General features: G+C 43.9%; 1 long non-coding RNA gene across 1 annotated transcript; it reads left to right on the top strand.

Moving 5' to 3' along the window:
* Window positions 1-4,363: 4,363 nt before the first annotated feature.
* LOC141571544 (uncharacterized) lies at window positions 4,364-9,363 on the top strand. Its single transcript, XR_012496349.1, has 2 exons — window positions 4,364-6,505; window positions 8,524-9,363. It is a non-coding gene; the product is annotated as an uncharacterized LOC141571544 (long non-coding RNA).
* Window positions 9,364-17,117: the final 7,754 nt, after the last annotated feature.

Raw genomic sequence — 17,117 nt, 5'->3', positions numbered from 1 at the left:
TTGAAAACAGTTTGGACACCCCTGCTCTAGAGAGATCTCTGAGACCAGAAATCTTGAAGTCCGTGGCAGCCCTGGGATGGGTCGGGGGCGCTGTGGCAGAAGCGGAAGCCCTTCCCTAACCACAGAGCAGCATTGTGGTCTTCTCTGCCTCCAGGTGGCCTTTCTTCCTTGTCCTCTATGGAAAGCCCCCAGCTGCTGTTCACCACGAGGCACCCATCCCCCCACCCCCAGGGCCTCCCTTAGGACTTTAAACCAGCGTGGGTAACGTCCATGCTCTATTGGCATCTCCCAATAAAGGGGGAGGCTCTCTCACCAAGGCCACTGCAGATGTTGGGGTTATGGGTACATTTCTTTGGGATACATGTACCTACACAGATGAGAGCCATTGCTTCAAATACATATATGCACAGGCACACAAACATTTATATTAAAAGCCTAGTTCTAGGAAGTGCTGCAAGTAAGACATGGAGTAAAACTTTATGGAACAGGCCGGCCCGGTGGCTCAGGAGGTTGGAGCTCTGTGCTCTTAACTCCGAAGGCTGCCAGTTCTATTCCCACATGGGCCAGAAGGCTCTCAACCACAAGGTTGCCAGTTCAACTCCTCAAGTCCCACAAGGGATGGTGGGCAGCGCCCCCTGCAACTAAAATTGAACAAGAAAACGGCAACTGGACCTGGAGCTGAGCTGTGCCCTCCACAACTAAAACTGAAAGGACAACAACTTGAAGGTGAATGGCACCCTCCACAACTAAGATTGAAAAGACAACAACTTGACTTGGAAAAAAGTCCTGGAAGGACACACTGTTCCCCAAGTTCCCCAATAAAGTCCTGTTCCTCTTCCCCAATAAAATCTCTAAAAAAAAACCTTTATGGAGCTGCTCCCTTAGACTCAGACCTTCATTGTGGAATATTCTGGCAGAGGGGCAACAAAAGAGGAGCATTCACTTGACTCTGCAGGTGGAGATGAATGAGGCCCAGCAAGAAGTTGACATAGCAATTCACTAATCTCCAGCAGAAGCCAGATATCCTTCCTTCCAGCTCACAGCTCAGTCCAGCCCGTTTGTTTGGTCTTGAGTTCATTCATTCAACATATACACATGAGCACCTACTGTGTGCACAATCTGTGCTAGGCCCTATGGAGATTACAGGCAATAAGACATGAATCTGGCCCACTATAGTCTAGGAGCCAGGACATGGTGGCAGATGACCATAGAAGCAGGTACATCCAAGGCAGGTACAGAAGCAGGTACATCAGAGAGGCTGCTTCAGGGCTGAGCCCCATACCCAGCACTGAGTTGCTCTGTACTTCACCCCCAGCTCTGCTCCTTTGCCCCCACTTCCTCATCTACCTTCCATCAGGCAAAGAAGAGATACATTCTTTGTTTATCAAAATCTCAGCAACCAGTTAACACCAGTTTATAGCCCTCTTCTGCCTATACTCCGTCCTCTCTGCTTCTCCATCTAACATTGGTCCAGGCTCATCAAGTTCTCCTCAGACCCAAGTCACAGCAGACCTTTGCCAGGTGGAGTGTCTGCTGCAGGAGGGGAGAAGGCGGCCACTGTGCAGAGGACGGCAGAGTCTAGCTGCGTGCCTGAGTCCAGCGGTGGTCCCAGAGGCCTGGCGCCTGCAGTTTTTCCTCCAAATCTGGAGCCTCCTCAGCTTTCTTCCCACCAGTGTGAGCCAGTCACTTCCCCCTTTGGCTATGGGGTGAGTTAGGTTCCCTTGCAACTGAAAACATTGGGGCTAACACTGTCTCTTTACCCAAAACAAACTCCTTCCTTGCCCCTGGAGTGCCAAAATGCCTTTTACAGCAATAGCAACTTTCATGGGAATGTTCAATCATGGAATGCAGTCATCCCTGGGACTGAGAATACAAATGACACTGTCACACTAAAGTGTAAATGACTGGCAGTGGAGCCTCTCCTGGGACCAGGTTCTGAAGGAGTAGAGGGAGGGAAAAGCCTTGGGTCCTGGCAGATAGAGACGGGAACCCTACTAATCAGATACAGGCCACAGGAAAGGCCATTTGAGCCTCGTGAATCAACTGTGCTGACTTCCAGTTTCAGAGAAATTAAGCGGAGTGTAAGCCTTAACACTCTTTCCCTTAAAAAATAAATTTCTAGGGGCCGGCCGGTGGCTCAGGTGGTTAGAGCTCCGTGCTCCTAACTCTGAAGGCTGCCAGTGGGCTCTCAACCACAATGTTGCCAGTTCAATTCCTCGAGTCCCGCAAGGGATGGTGAGTAGCGCCCCCTGCAATTAAAATTGAACACAGCACCTTGAACAGAGCTGTGGCTGAGCTCCCGGATGGCTCAGTTGGTTGGAGCGAATCCTCTCAACCACAAGGTTGCCAGTTCAACTCCCACAAAGGATGGTGGGCTGTGCCCCCTGCAACTAGAAAACGGCAACTGGACCTGGAGCTGAGCTGCGCCCTCCACAACTAAGATTGAAAGGACAACAACTTGACTTGGAAAAAAGTCCTGGAAGTACACACTGTTCCCCAATAAAGTCCTGTTCCCCTTCCCCAATAAAATCTTAAAAAAAGAAAAAAAAAACAACTTTCTAGCCATTCCCGGATACATTTCTAACAAATGCTTGGTCTCCAGTGTTGACTTAATGTTTATGTGACAGGGTCTCTGCGTCCTGCCCCCAGCTTCAAATACTGTTAACCAAACACCCCGATATTTGCAGGAGTCTGTCAATCTGTCTACCTCTTCTGTGTTCTGACTTCCCTAGATTCTTCTCGGAGCATCCATTGGGGGGTGGGGGGGATTTCCACTAACAGGAGAGACAGAGAACATCTCTGTTTCAGAAACTTTGAATGTTTGCCCCTTCTAGTCCCCCTATCCGCACCCCACCCTCCCTAATAAGGGATTTCCATTTCCATTGGTTAAAATTCAAAATAATAAAAAGGGAGAAGAATATTACTCTGGAAAGTTTATTCACTGTAAACAGGTTAATGAGAATGATGCAAAGGCATGACAGGCAGATCAAGCTTTTGGGCCCCGAGACGTCTTGGGATGCAACCTTCTCTAGATGTTGCTATCCCCTCAGCCCCTTTTCCTGAAGGCATCAAGGCACCCCTCTCTCCTCTCACAGCGTCATGTGCAGTGGGCGCCCGTCCTCCCTGCACCATGACTGTGGGGGCTGCACCAGGATGCCAGGCAGGGCTCAGGCCCAGCTGCTTCACCATTGATGTGATTTAGCTTTGCTCCTGCTGCAGAAACTCCAGACAGATTTGCCACCAGGTCCCAGTGTCTTCTTAGAGGCAGTGGTAAAACAAGTCATCTGACCCCAGGGGGAGCAAGCCGAGGGTCACTGGCCTCTCATTCCCTGCTTCGGCTCACCTGCTGTCCATTGGGGCACCTACCTAGAGCCGCACAGAAGAGCTGTCTATGGATGAGGCCAGATTGCAGCCTGGGTCGGCCCCTCTCTCCTGGAAAGCAGATACCTGCACAGGCCGCCCTAAGCCCTGGTTTACTCTGACCCTCTTACGTCGCAGATGAGGCACGGGGTGGGGGGGAGAAGTGAAGCGACTTGCTCAAGCCTCCTGGTTATATGTGGGGAAAGCCTGGACTCGAAGCAGAACAGCTGGCACTTCTGACAGAGAGCCTCTGCTTTTTCCACCATACCAGCCATAGCTAGGAGAACGTGGCCCTCACTCCCAAGGGGATGCTCTACGCCGCTGCTGTGGGTTCCCTCTTTTAACATTTCCTTTCCATTACTCATGTCAAGGCCTTCAAGGTCTAACCCCAGGTGACCCCAGCCCACCTGGCTCCCTAACCCCTCTGCCCAGTGGCACTACACTGTGTCATACCCAAAAGTACTTCTCCCCACAGGACTTCAAGATCCAGTACCAGTGCCTTAAGTCTTTGCAACCTCACAGGGAGTTTCCTCTCTCCCTTGACAACTTCCTGCTGGATGGGAGGAAACAATCTCTTTCCTCCATCTTGGGGGGTGCGTTCCAGGCACCAAGCACCTACACCAAAGGCCACGAGAACCCCTGAGAGTCCCTTTACAAATAGATGCCAATACTACCTGGGCCTCCCAGAGTTGTCAGGTAAGCAAATGAGCCCCCCACAGGGGTACCAGTAAGACAAGGTTATAACAATCCATGCCCAAAAGATGGCATATGTGAAATGATAGTGTCTATTATTGAAGGCCATATGAATAGACATGAAGATTACTATTCTTTTTGCTGACAGAAACATTTTTCTCCACAATATGATTTGCGGTATAAATAACAAGAGAGAAAGGAGATATTATGGTTTCCACTTACACTTCCATAAATAAATGACTGATAACAGAACCCTACATAGGACTGTTTATGGCAAAGCTAAAAGCAGAAACAACAGGCCTCACTGGCACCTCCAGGGGCTGGAGGGGGGGGGGGGGAGTGGGCACAAGGCTAAGCAGCTTCCCCGTTTATCAGAAGCTCAGAAGCCCAGCCTCGAGGAGGACAGAGCAGCCACAGCAGCTTGTTTCATCAGGGGTGGGCCTGCTGACGGGAGCCTCAATCCCCAAGTCACCAAGACGGCTTCTGGGAGGTACAGCCAACAGCCAGGATGGGGATAGGCTTTGGGACCAGGACACTTCAGCAGGTCAGGCCACGATCTCTCTGGGCTGTCACACCCAGAATTCAGTCTCTAGAATTAAATCCACAGTCGGGGCTTCCAAACCCTTTTGTCCATTGGCTTCTGTCTCCTCTGATAGTGACATCAACGTGAGGCCAGTCCTGGGTTGTTCCTGGGCCACCTCCACACACACAATGAAGCCTCATCTCTCCTCCCCCGAGGCGTGCCCATTCAGGTGACACCTCTCTCAGCTTTTACACTCTGGAATAAGCATTGAGAAGGGTCGAGTCAGCTGCCTGTGGGGAAGGCTAGGCTGTGGGAGGGGAGGAGGGCTGAGATAGGCAGGGCCAGCTAGTCTGGGCCCGGGCTCCACCTGGCCCAGCACACAGCATTCTAGGACAGGTCCGTTGAGAGCAAGGCCCCACCTGTCCTCACACTCCTGTCTAACCAAGGAGGGGAACAGTTTTCTGAGACTGACACTTGAGATCCCCAGGCCTGGGGGAGGCCAGCTCTCTCCTCAGCCCCTACTGCAGACCCTCAGTCATGCCCAAGTCCTCTCTACTTGAAGCCACTTTAATCCAACATCGACACACTTTCTGGGTAAACCACGTCATACAAATCAACTTTCGGTGTCTACTTGGTGACAGGTTGACTTTTAGAGTGGGGCTGAAGTAGATGAGGGTCCCAGTAAGCAAATTCTTGAAGCCCTCTGAGCATCAGTTTCAACATCTTGAAATAGGAAAAGAAACCTACCTTCCGCATCGGTGTGAGGATTAACGGAAATGATGGTTATAAGGGGGCACAGTGTGTACCACTGATTATCAGTGCCCGTCTTCCCTCCCCTCATCATTCCACAAGTTCTACTTTTCCTGTGCCAACCCGACTACCAGGGGCCATCCAATCAACCATCTACCCATCCATTCATCTAGCCATCTAGCCATCCAAGCATTTATATTACATCATTTATTGAGCACCTTCTATGTACAAGCTGCTGCAAGCTGTCCACAGACGTGGACAGAGAAACATACAATCTACAAGCAAAAATTGAATATTATGACCAGCATATAAATAACTTGGCAGAAAGTGAAAAGTGTCCTAAGGGAGGTACAGAGAAAGCGTGGGGAGATTAAACACTCCCAGGCTTCTCCTCAAGCTCCAATAGAAGAAAATTGTCAGGATGACTATGACTTTTTATTGGATAAAACATTTTTCTCTAATATCAACGACCAGGACTCTTTTTTTCCTTTTACACAAGGACGAAGCCTCCGATTCTAATTATCCTAACCTGGGCAATGGCTTTGTCTCACCTTTCATTTTACTGTGCTCAGCTTAGTCACTTCACCAAGGACCACATACAGAGGCCAGCTTCCTTCCAAGATTTTAATTGGACCATCCTATCTATGAGGGATTATGAAGCCAACAAAATGAGCTAAATAAAGAGATGACGGATACATTAAAGACAGCTGCCTCAGACTAGACATTCCCCACACAACAGTGTGCAGGTGAGTCAGTGAAGGGAGGGTTTTGCAGTGTCAGCAGCCAACCTCCAGCTACTTATAGACCTTCCCCCACTACCTGAGTTCTGCCCACACTTCAGTCAAGAATTAAGGGATAAATATCTCCCTACAGAAAGTGCCTGATAAACAGCATGGAGCTGCATTTCTCAGCAAATGGAAAAGGAAAATATCACACATTTTGTTGCCACAGTGGGAAACGAGAACCCAGCAACATGAGGAATGAAACGGTCTGCACAGGCCTCTACTTACCCCTGCAGGAGGAATCTGACCGCAAGAGTCCTGCAAACACATTGCCAAGAAAATGCTGCCAGATGCTGCACCAGCTGAGTCGTTTGGTGCTGTGGATTTAGAGACAGAAGACCAGCCGTGTGAGTTTGGGCAAGGCCCTTCACCTCTCTGAATCTCCATTTACTAGTCGGTAAGTGGGGAAATCACCTGCCTCGCCCACATTAGGCAGCTTGTTTGATTGTGACCGTGCTTTCTCTGGGAGCACAGGAGGAGCAAGGCATGGTGGGAAGCCAGGCCTTCCATCGTTCATTAGCTCAGGAACCTTGAGCAAGTGACTTCACTTTCCTGAGCCTCCATTTCGTGTCTGTATAGATTACAGGTTTGTGTGCAGGTTAACTGAGATGTGTGCAGAAGCATGGCTCAAGCCTGGAAGCCCTAGAAGAGGAACTAGAGAGGGTAAAAGCTACACGTGGAATGAAAACAACTCAGTTTCAAGCCAAGGGGGTGGTCCTTTCATTACTAGGTTGTTGGGCTGCCAGGGCCCAGCTGGGATGTACAAGAGAATGTCTTAAAGTTTTAAGAGGCCAAGTCCCCAGAGCTCCCAGGGGATGCTGCCCTCTCTTGAGCTGTTACCTGGGATCTCTGATGACCATAGAATCTGGGCAGGAGTCACCATGGGACTAGCTCCGAAGGACACTGTGGGGCCTGCACACGCTCACCAAGTGTCCTTAGCCAGAGAGACGGAATTGCTCACTAACCCGAGAGACTTGGAGGAAGGGCTGCCTTTGAAACGCGTGAGGCCAGTTGAGGACAAACAGGCGTCTACGTCATCTAAGAAGGAACGAAGAGACAGACCTGGATGGATTCCCACGGTCTGAGAGATAATGTTAAGAGAGTCACAAGAAAGCAGAAATGGCCTCAAAGAACCCTCTGAGGTGACTCTCTATCAGCAGGATTCTGGGAAGGACAGCATTTGGCCAATGACCATGTATGTCCTGAACTGGCCATTCTTCCCCAGAGCTTGCTCTCCAGTGAGGTGTCCTAGAAGCACAATTTTGTCCCCAAAGAGAGCATGGTACTTCCAGCACTGCCCTTTAGAAATTTGACACACTCCTAGAAAAAAGGAACTGTTCTTTCTTCCAGCACCTTTATTTTCTGGCTTGTCAGTTCTCACACCAAAGGAAAAACTGGTGGGAGAGTAGATGAGAGAAAAGGATCATCTTAATAAGTATTATGGTCTTTCTAAAGTCTATAAACAAGGTACAAGTAATTACCACTTAGATCTAGTGCTCAAAGAAAAATCAGTTCAGTTTCATTATTTCCAGCAAGGTTAATCAATCCCAAGAGGAGGGGAGGAGAGAAACAATTTCTGAATACATAAAAATTTATTACCCATTTCTATTTTATTTAATGACTGTGTGATGAGGCTCTGCCTGGAAATCAGTGCTTGATTGAGAAGCTCTGTAGACAGGGTAGGTGGCTGGGGGTCAGGAGGACCACCAACCAGGTCAGCTCTGCAGCTCAGCTCTGCCACCAACCAGCCCTGAGACTTAGGACATGTCACCTGACCTCTGCATTCTGGCTTCAGTCCTCTACCAGTCTGCTCTGTGGAGGGTCATTTCGTTCCAGCCATGCCAATGTTCCAATGCCCCACTACCCTTCAGGACAGCCCAGAGGGAAAAGCATATACGTTGGGGCATATCAGAGTCCCTGCTCAAAGGTGTCAATAATCCAGGTCCACAGGGAGCTGATACTATACACAAGTATTCCTGAGCGCATACTCCATGTCTACTGTGCTCAGAACTGTGGGCAAGACAGACAAGGTCCTGAGTTGGATTCAGTGGAAACAGTGATCACAGAACAGAATGGAGTCCAAAGAATTATGAGGGAAAGAGAAGGAAAGAACAGAAGTCAAGTGATGCTTTGAAGGGGAAATAAAAATTAAAGACTAGGTGGGGCTGTGAAGACAATGGGTAGAAGAGGAAACATTATCATACGAAAGCATTTACTAAGCACTAAATTAAAAATCTCTGGCCATTCTCAAAGCATAGTTTTCAAAATGAGTCTTGGTCAATTGCCCTTACGAGGTGGGGAGATCTGATAAAAGGCTCCACTTCCCAAGTTCTCTCAGTGTAGACATGTGGCTCAATTCTGGCCAAGAAGATGCAAGTGGAAGCAATGTGTACAACTTTCGTGTTTTCTTTCAAGGTGGGAATGAGCCTCCTGTACGCTGTTCCTTCCTGCGGCCTAAACTGTGGATGCATTGGTTGGAGCCCCAGCAGTTGTTTGGGGCCATGAGGAGACTTTGGAAAAAGAAACCATAACAAGTAGAGGAACAAGCTCAAAGGATCCAGGGTCCCCAGTGCTCACGGAGCCACCTTACCTAGACTTCCTACCTCCAGATTTCTTTTATGTGAAAGAAAAGTAACTTCTGTCCTAATCTCCTCATGTATGATGATCTTAGGCAAGTCACTTAGCTTCTCTATACCCCAGTTTTCTTATTCGTAAAACAGAATAATAGTATCTACCTAATATGTTGTTGAGATGAAACTGAGTGCCAGACACATAGCACAATAAAAGTGTTGGTTATTATTATGTCTTATTTAAGCTACTATTTTGGACAGCTTTATTGAAATATTATTTACATACCACATAGTTTGCCCATTTAAAAGGTACAATTCCGTGGTTTCTAGTATACTTACAGAAATTTGCAATTATCACCATAATCTAATTTTAGAACATTTTTATCATCACCCCAAGAAATCTCATAGTCTCTAGCAGTCACCCCCCATATCCCCCCTTCCTCCTCTCCAGCCTTTGATATGTTTTTTTTTTTTTAAATAGTATTCTCTTTAGTCACAATTTTAAGGGCACTTGAAGATATTTTGTGATACTCCTTGATTTGAGACAGATTTTTCCTGTCAATTTAGATTGTCTCCAAGAGAAGGACCTTAATTATACAGTAATGCAACCACAATGGACATGTGTTTGTTGGATTTTTCTTTAGCTGTTAACATGCAAAATAAGAAAGATCACTATTTAAATGTACTTTGAGTTTTCTTCTGTGTTCATTTCAATTCAATATTGCTTTTTATCAAAGTAATTAATGTAATTTTTAAAATTCTAATTGTAGTATCATGAGGTTTCTAATGAAAAACAACAGCCTCCTTTTCGGTGCTGCCCTGTTCCCTGGCCCAGAGGGAGCCACTTTCAGTTCTTAGAATCCTCTGGCATTTATTTCCACATTTTTAAATAACATGCTTATACGGCTATTTCCTAATTTCTAATTTTAGACATTATCTCACAGAAACAGTGGCAGATTTACTCTTACACCCCTCCTCCTCCCAATTATTTGTAGTCGTTTTATACTATTTTTCTTAAATCACTTGTTGGTGTTTAAATTATTATAATTAAATGAGTAAAATTCGCAGTTGAGGTAGGCAGTGTACTCTCTTGATATTTACTGTTTAAAAATAACTTTCGATATTCCTGGAGTTAATCCCACTCCCTTCCCCCAGTGGCTGTTACTCTGTAGCTGTTATTAACTCAACCCCAAACTCCTCTCATTGCACTGACACAGCAGGTCCGCTCGTTCCATTTTCTTCTTGTCCATCCTTCCAGGGATTCCTGTCCTCCAGCTAGTTGATGTTTAGATTTGTTTCAAGCTACTAGTTTTCAGTCTTGAAGGTTGGTTAAGTCACCTCCAATTCTGGCAGATACAGCCTGCTTTGTCTCCTGACCCGTTAAGATGGGCTCTCCCCAAAACCTAGACTTAAGCTCATGGAGCTGAAAAAGCACGGAGCTGCTTTGATCTAACCACCTTGCCTTGCCTTTCTCAGAGGTCCTCTCCCTTTCTATCTACTTGGAATTCATTGGGTCTTTTTTTCTCCATGTCTGATTCTAGTGAAAGGGCCACCAAAAGTGTTTCAGTGAAAAGCATTATCAATGAATATTTCCAAGCCTCAATGTACTTAGATCACAGCTAATAAAAAATAAAGCAGCTGAAAAAAAAAAAAAAAAGGAAATGAAATAAAAAGAAAAAATACAAAGCAATGAAAAGATTTTAAAAAACAGAAAAAACAAAAAATAGAAAGCAGCAAAATGCTGCTGCTGATTAGAGAATAGCAAGTTAAGACTATTAACATGGAACTTAAAAGGGGAGGGCTGAGGGCAGGACCATGTTGGGCTGGCTATTTGGATGCTGGCACAGACTAACTGAAACAGGCTTCAGCTCTGTCTAGCATGTATGGAAAAATCATTTCATATAATCAAGAAATATTAGATACCAACCCAGGGAACAAAATCAGACCTGCACTCCTTTTCTTGATCAGCAGTGTTTTTAAATTTTTGAATGCTTTCGGGTTGGGGTGTTTACCTTAACCCCACTATTCTCTGCACCTCGCAACTGCCTGGACCTGAAGATGTGGCATTTGACAACTCTAATAATCTAACCCCCTTAAATTACAGAAGAGGGGAAAGAAATCCAAGGAGTAGTTTCAAGACACCAGCTAGATGGCAATGCAAGGACTAACCCCACTCAGCCTTCCTCATACACCACATTGTTGCTCCCTTTAACTCCATGTTTCCAGGTCTGTGCAGGCTCCCTAAGCACATACTCAGAGCAGAGTGATGGAGAGAATCTCTAGGGTTATTCCCCATACGCTGGATAAAACATTCCTGGCTCAAGACAGAACATACATAACCTCCCAGTCCCGTGACCAGAAGATGAGTGCACCATCTTCAGTGTCTTGTTCCAAACACTGTGGACATTCAATTCTAACTCATTTTCCAGGCATGTGGCTGCCATCTTTCTCTCCTCACTGAAATATAATCCTTTGCCCAAACACAGTACATTGCAATCCCTTGATTAGATGTCAGCATTTGGTGACTGGTGGACTTCTGAAATAATGCAGCTTCTTCATGGCTGGGTTTCCCAAGTGGGCAGTGCGTGCCCAGGTAGATGCCTCTTGCAGTGTCTTTGGCAGCCAAGAGACAAGCCTTCCACAACAGAATTAGAAATGCATAACATCTGTACCACACCTTCCTCTACTTTCCTTAACTCCTGTTGCATTGCCTACAGCTCTCGTTTTTACATTAATATTTAGAAAGATTAAATTTATCATGTGTGCATCTCAGGTTCCTAACTATATTTTAAGCCTCTGAATTTAAAAAAGAAAAAAAGGTCTTGGAGATGCATTGCTGGGGGTCAAATCCCAGCTCTATTAATTTTGGTTCTGTGACCTTGGCAAGTGATTGAACCTGAGCCTAGGGGTTGTCAATCTATGAAGCACAGAGAATAGAAGTACATACCTACCTTTCAGTATTGTTTAAGAGGAGCCTTTTGAGGAGCCCAGCACACTACCTTACCCTTTTCAAAGTATTTAATCGTGCCAAATTGTTCACCCACATTGTAATATCAAGGATTCAATGTGGAAAGTCTATTTCCATGATTGACGTGGCTGAGCCAACATTGAGCAATAAAACATCACATTAAAATTGATAATATATGAGTACTGATTGTTATGTGAAGAAAAAAATGAATAAAATACATCTTGCTGGATGGATGATGTGTATTAAAATTTCAGATCAGTGGCTAAATTGAAAATAGTTGTATTGTCTTAGATTTAACGACCCTTGATTTGGTTTTAAGCTATCTCCATTCAAAATTATTCATAAAGTGAAAGTGACTGATAATCTTAACTGGGAACTGTCAATAAAATTCTAGGAAATAAACACAATAGTAATAGTGTGATAATATTGGTTAATTGCTATGGTTTTGTTTACTGATTGATTCTGAATTCAGCCCATTGTTGTGTTAGAATAAGAAATTGTCCACTGACAGCTTTTGCCTTCTTCATTTAACCATTTAATGGAGCGTATAGTTTTTATCGCTTTGAGGTGAACCAAAGGCGGCAGCAGTGTAGTCTTCTATTCACCAAGTCTAGAAATAAGAGCCGTTTGGTCCAACATCCCATACTGTTCATGCCACTGCTGAATTTCCCACATAGCTGGATGAAAGGTGTGTGGGCACTTCTGTTTGGACCAGCTACAAGCCAAAGCAAAAATAAGCTAACACCCATTGAGTCTGGACCATGTTCTGAATGTTGTCAGCCACCACGAATGCTGTGCATGCAGAGGTGGGGGAGCCGCGAGGCGAGAGCTCCCCACTGCCCTCCTGAGAGGACAGGAGGCATTGCTACCAGCAATGAGACATTGTTGACAAGAGACTCCTTCCTCTGATACCTGCGCACTCACACTAAAATGTTCAGACATCTGAAAACTGGCAAAATAGGGAAATTCTGCAGCAGAACAATGAGAGAAAGCAGCAGCCTATGTATCAAGGAGAGTGGAGAGAACATCAGTCAGAAAACGATTATTTTAAGTTGGGTTCCACTTCCAGTTTTAGTCTAAAAATATGTGTATCATTATGGGCATTTTTATCATCTTCCCTGGCCACACCCTGTCACCTTAACCCAACACACTGAGCCTAGGAAGGCAGTAACAGAGCTTTCCTTTGTAAACGAAAACTCTCCTTACTCACTTGTTTTTCCCCATAAGCTGATTAGCATTATTTCAGACCAGGGACTGGTTTTTCTTCTGCACACCATTTTAATCAACAGAATGTAACTAACAAGCTTAAAGAGCCACTCAGTACTGAATCAGCAGCTCATACCATATGCTGTGGGTACAAACATAACTTCCCAAAAAAGCTAAATACAGAAAGACCAAGGATAGAAGATGCATTGAATACTCAAGAAGTCTAACAGGATGTGCTTAGTATGTGGAACATAGAGATTTTAAGAAGAAAAAGTTATTCTTTAAATATATATCTATCCTAAAACATCTTTCTTCTGTTCTGTTACAATTTTTACCCTCAAAACAGTATTTTTAAGGAAAAAAATCAAATTACAAAAACAATTGCATCTTGGACGGATTCTTAGTGCTCACTTTAAAAAAAAATGCAAACCAATATAATCTCCTGTATAAATTTAGATGTAGAGTTTATGAATTACGTGTAGCATAATTCCAAAGTAAGAATTTTTGTATTTCCATCTGCTTTTTTCTTATGTCTCTTGTTGACTTACATTTGTTTTCTCTTCCATTTTATTATTGAAATATGTTCAAATGTCCATTACTTATGCTCTACTAAGTGTACAAACTGGGTTAAGCAGATATAGGCCTCATTCTTTAGGAATTAATGCAGTTCAGTAAGAACAGACATGAAAGACAGAGAAACCTGTACAGATATCAAATACATATTCTGCCTCAAAAAGATGCAAAAACTCATGTATTTTCTCAGAAAAAGGTTATGTGACCAACAGATTTCATGATAAAGTATGGTTGAGTTCACAATCTTGGATATTTCTATATTTGCCATTATTCTGGAGTTACCCAAGTTCATGTCCGAGTGAAGAAAAAAGCCACATTACAATTAAAAATTTTATATGCAACTGTCTTTTCACAGATCAGAAATTAGTTTATCTTTTGCTTTACATCTATCACTCCAAAGAGAGATTCACTGAAGGCCTGGTTGCTTCATTAGCATATTCATGTAATAAGCACGGCTTCAGTCTGAAACATCTTAAACAGGTCTATTATGTTTTTTCATTTTCAAAAACATCTTAGGACTAAACACTAAGTGTCTTTTAGAGAAATGAATGCAGCCTGATTTATCAGAGCTTCATAGACTAGTTCTCAGAATCAACACCCCTGCCCCATTGTTGTAGCCCTCACAACTGAAACCGTGGACAGATTTCCATTTTACACATGCTTTTCTGCAGCAATCTAAACTCTCTCACAGCTAACCAGGAGATGAGATATTTCACTGGAATTTTAAAGTTGCTTTTTGACCCAGTGTTTCACTTATAAATGACTAAATTATTTTGTTAACCAATAAAAATGTCTGCATTTAAATTTTTCCTGTTGAGTTTGTCTTGTTCCCAAGTTTTTGATATCTAGAAAAGAAAAACTGATCTAACTCACTCTAATGATAAAAAAAGAGCACGGTAAATGAAGACGAGCATTTTAAACGGCTCATTGGTCTTAAATTTTCATTTGTAGTCATACCAAACTTTAAGTACAATTACATAGTTTAACATTATAAGCACCTGCAAAACCACCACTCAGGTCAAAAAACAGCATGCTGTAGTGCCCCAGAAGCCCTCCAGCATTTCATACCCCTGGGCAGATAAAACCACTCAGACTTATGAATGACAAAAACTTGTATTATTTCTTGTCATTTGCTTACTGTTTTGAAGATCCCATCTATGCTGTGTAGCTGTAGTTCATTTTCGTAGGGGGGTTGTTCCCATACTATCACCTTCTTGTATGTGCCGTACGTGGCACATGTGTATAAGCATCTAGACTATGCACCTAGGAGCAGAGCTGTGGGGTCATGTGTGTATTTTCAGCTTTACTAATCATTCCCACCAACAGAGATGTCGCACACCCTCACCAGCAGTTGGCACTGTCACACTTGAAAGGCTGTGAACCTGGGGAGGGGGTCGTGAGGGGTAACTTAGCATGGTTTTCATTTTTCTGACCGGTGCTTGAAGACCTTTTCATGTGTACGGACCATTTAGAGTTCCTCTTGGGTAAAGTCCCTGAATTTTTTGAAAAACGAGCTTTGAGATATAATTCACATGCCACACAATGCACCCATTTAAAGTTTAAGGTTCAGTGGCTTTTAGTACATGCAAATACGTGCAACCATCACCAATTTTAGAACATTTTCATCTCAAAAAGAAAACCCATACCCGTTAGCTATCACCTCCCCAGCCACCCTCATCCCTGCCTGCCAGCCCCATGCAACTGCTAACCACTGTTTCTGTACTTTCTCTATTTGGACTCACGTGAACGGAATCACATACTCTCAGGACTGGCTTCCTCATTGTTTCCCAAGTTCATCAAAGTTGTAACCTGTAATCAGTACCTCATTCTATTATGGCAGAGTAATATTCCATTGTATGGATATCCCACATCTTGTATATCCCTTCATTCATTGACATTAGGGTTAGTTCCACTTTTTGCTATTATAATACTGCTATAAAATTTGTGTACAAGTTTTTGTGTGGCCATGTTTATTTCTCTTAGATATACTTGTATACCTAAGAATGGAAATACTGGGTCATATGGAAACTGAAGAAATGCTAGACTGTTTTCCAAAGCAACTGCACCATTTTACTCTTCCAGAAGTAGTGTATGCGAGTTCGTTTCCCCACATCCTTAATACTTGTTACCCGACTTTTGATTTTAGATATCGTAACGGGTATGAAGTGACAGCTCATTGTGGTTTTGCTTTGCATTACATGATGACATCCTGCATCTTTCCATGTGCTCATTAGCCATTTGTATATCTTCCTTGGAAAAATCAGATCCTTTGCCTTTTAATTGGGTTGTCTTTTTGTTACTTAGTTGTATTAAGACTCTGAAGTATCTGTTTTCTTAGTAACGTTATAGTTCTTTATATAGTCTGGATATAAATCCTTTAATATTTTATGTGGTACCAATATGTTCTCCCATTATGGATCTAGTCTTTGCACTTTGTGATGTCTTTTAATGAAAAAAAAGTTAATTTCAATATAGCTAAGTGTTCAAATTTTATGGATGGTGTTTGTGACTTAAGAAATCTTTCCCAGGGCCGGCCTGGTGGCTCAGGCGGTTGGAGCTCTGTGCTCCTAACTCTGAAGGCTGCCGGTTCTATTCCCACATAGGCCAGTGGGCTCAGCCACAAGGTTGCCAGTTCAACTCAAGTGCCCGCAAGGGATGGTGGGCAGCACCCCCTGCAATGAAGATTGAACACGGCACCTTAAGCTGAGCTGCTGCAAAGCTCCCTGATGGCTCAGTTGGTTGGAACGCGGCCTCTCAACCAAGGTTGCCGGTTCAACTCCCGCATGGGATGGTGGGCAGCGCCCCCTGCAACTAGCAATGGCAACTGGACCTGGAGCTGAGCTGCACCCTCCACAACTAAGACTGAAAGGACAACAACTTGAAGCTGAATGGCACGCTCCACAATTAAGATTGAAAGGACAACTTGACTTGGAAAAAAAGTCCTTGAAGTACACACTGTTCCCCAATAAAGTCCTGTTCCCCTTAAAAAAGAAAAAAAGAAAGAAATCTTTCCCAAGGCCGAGGTCATAAAAATATTTCCCTTATTATTTACTATAGAACTATAAAACTAAACACTAAAAGCTTAGTAGTTTTGCCTTGTACATTTGGGTCAAAAATTCACTGGAGTTGATTTTTGTTTGATATGGAGCAGGGATCCAAATTCATTGTTTCTATATAGAAACGCCATCATCCCATCACTATTTATTGAAAAGACTGCCCTTTCCTCCCATGTTCAGCAGGGCTCGTCACTAACTTTTAACCTCTCCATCTCTTTCCTTTAAAACAAGAGGAGTTAGACTAAGTCAGGGTTCCCAATATAAAATGTTTTGTTAAAATCCAGATTCTAAGTCTCCCCACAAATTGGGGATGGAAGAAGGGCAGCAGACAGGATGGAGGATGACTAGGCCTCTGGATTCATAGTAAGTACCCTGGCTAATGTGGATGCAGCCAACTCCTGCCAACACAGAAAATTATTTCCCGGTATTATTTTCTATAGGACACTAGAGAAATCACTGGAAATAATTTTCATGGTTTCTTCTGGCTTTAAGATCTTTCACTTTTATAAAACCTCTGGGCTACTTATTTCTTCCCCACCATGTGGGAATAAATATGTGTACGAGTCCTGTTACAAAGAAATACAATGCACATCAAATTTCACAAACTACATGATTTTATTTATAAAACTCAACATA

This window comes from Rhinolophus sinicus, linkage group LG05, assembly GCF_036562045.2.
Source record: "Rhinolophus sinicus isolate RSC01 linkage group LG05, ASM3656204v1, whole genome shotgun sequence".
Taxonomy (NCBI): domain Eukaryota; kingdom Metazoa; phylum Chordata; class Mammalia; order Chiroptera; family Rhinolophidae; genus Rhinolophus; species Rhinolophus sinicus.
This window is presented reverse-complemented; position numbering and strand designations above follow the sequence as displayed.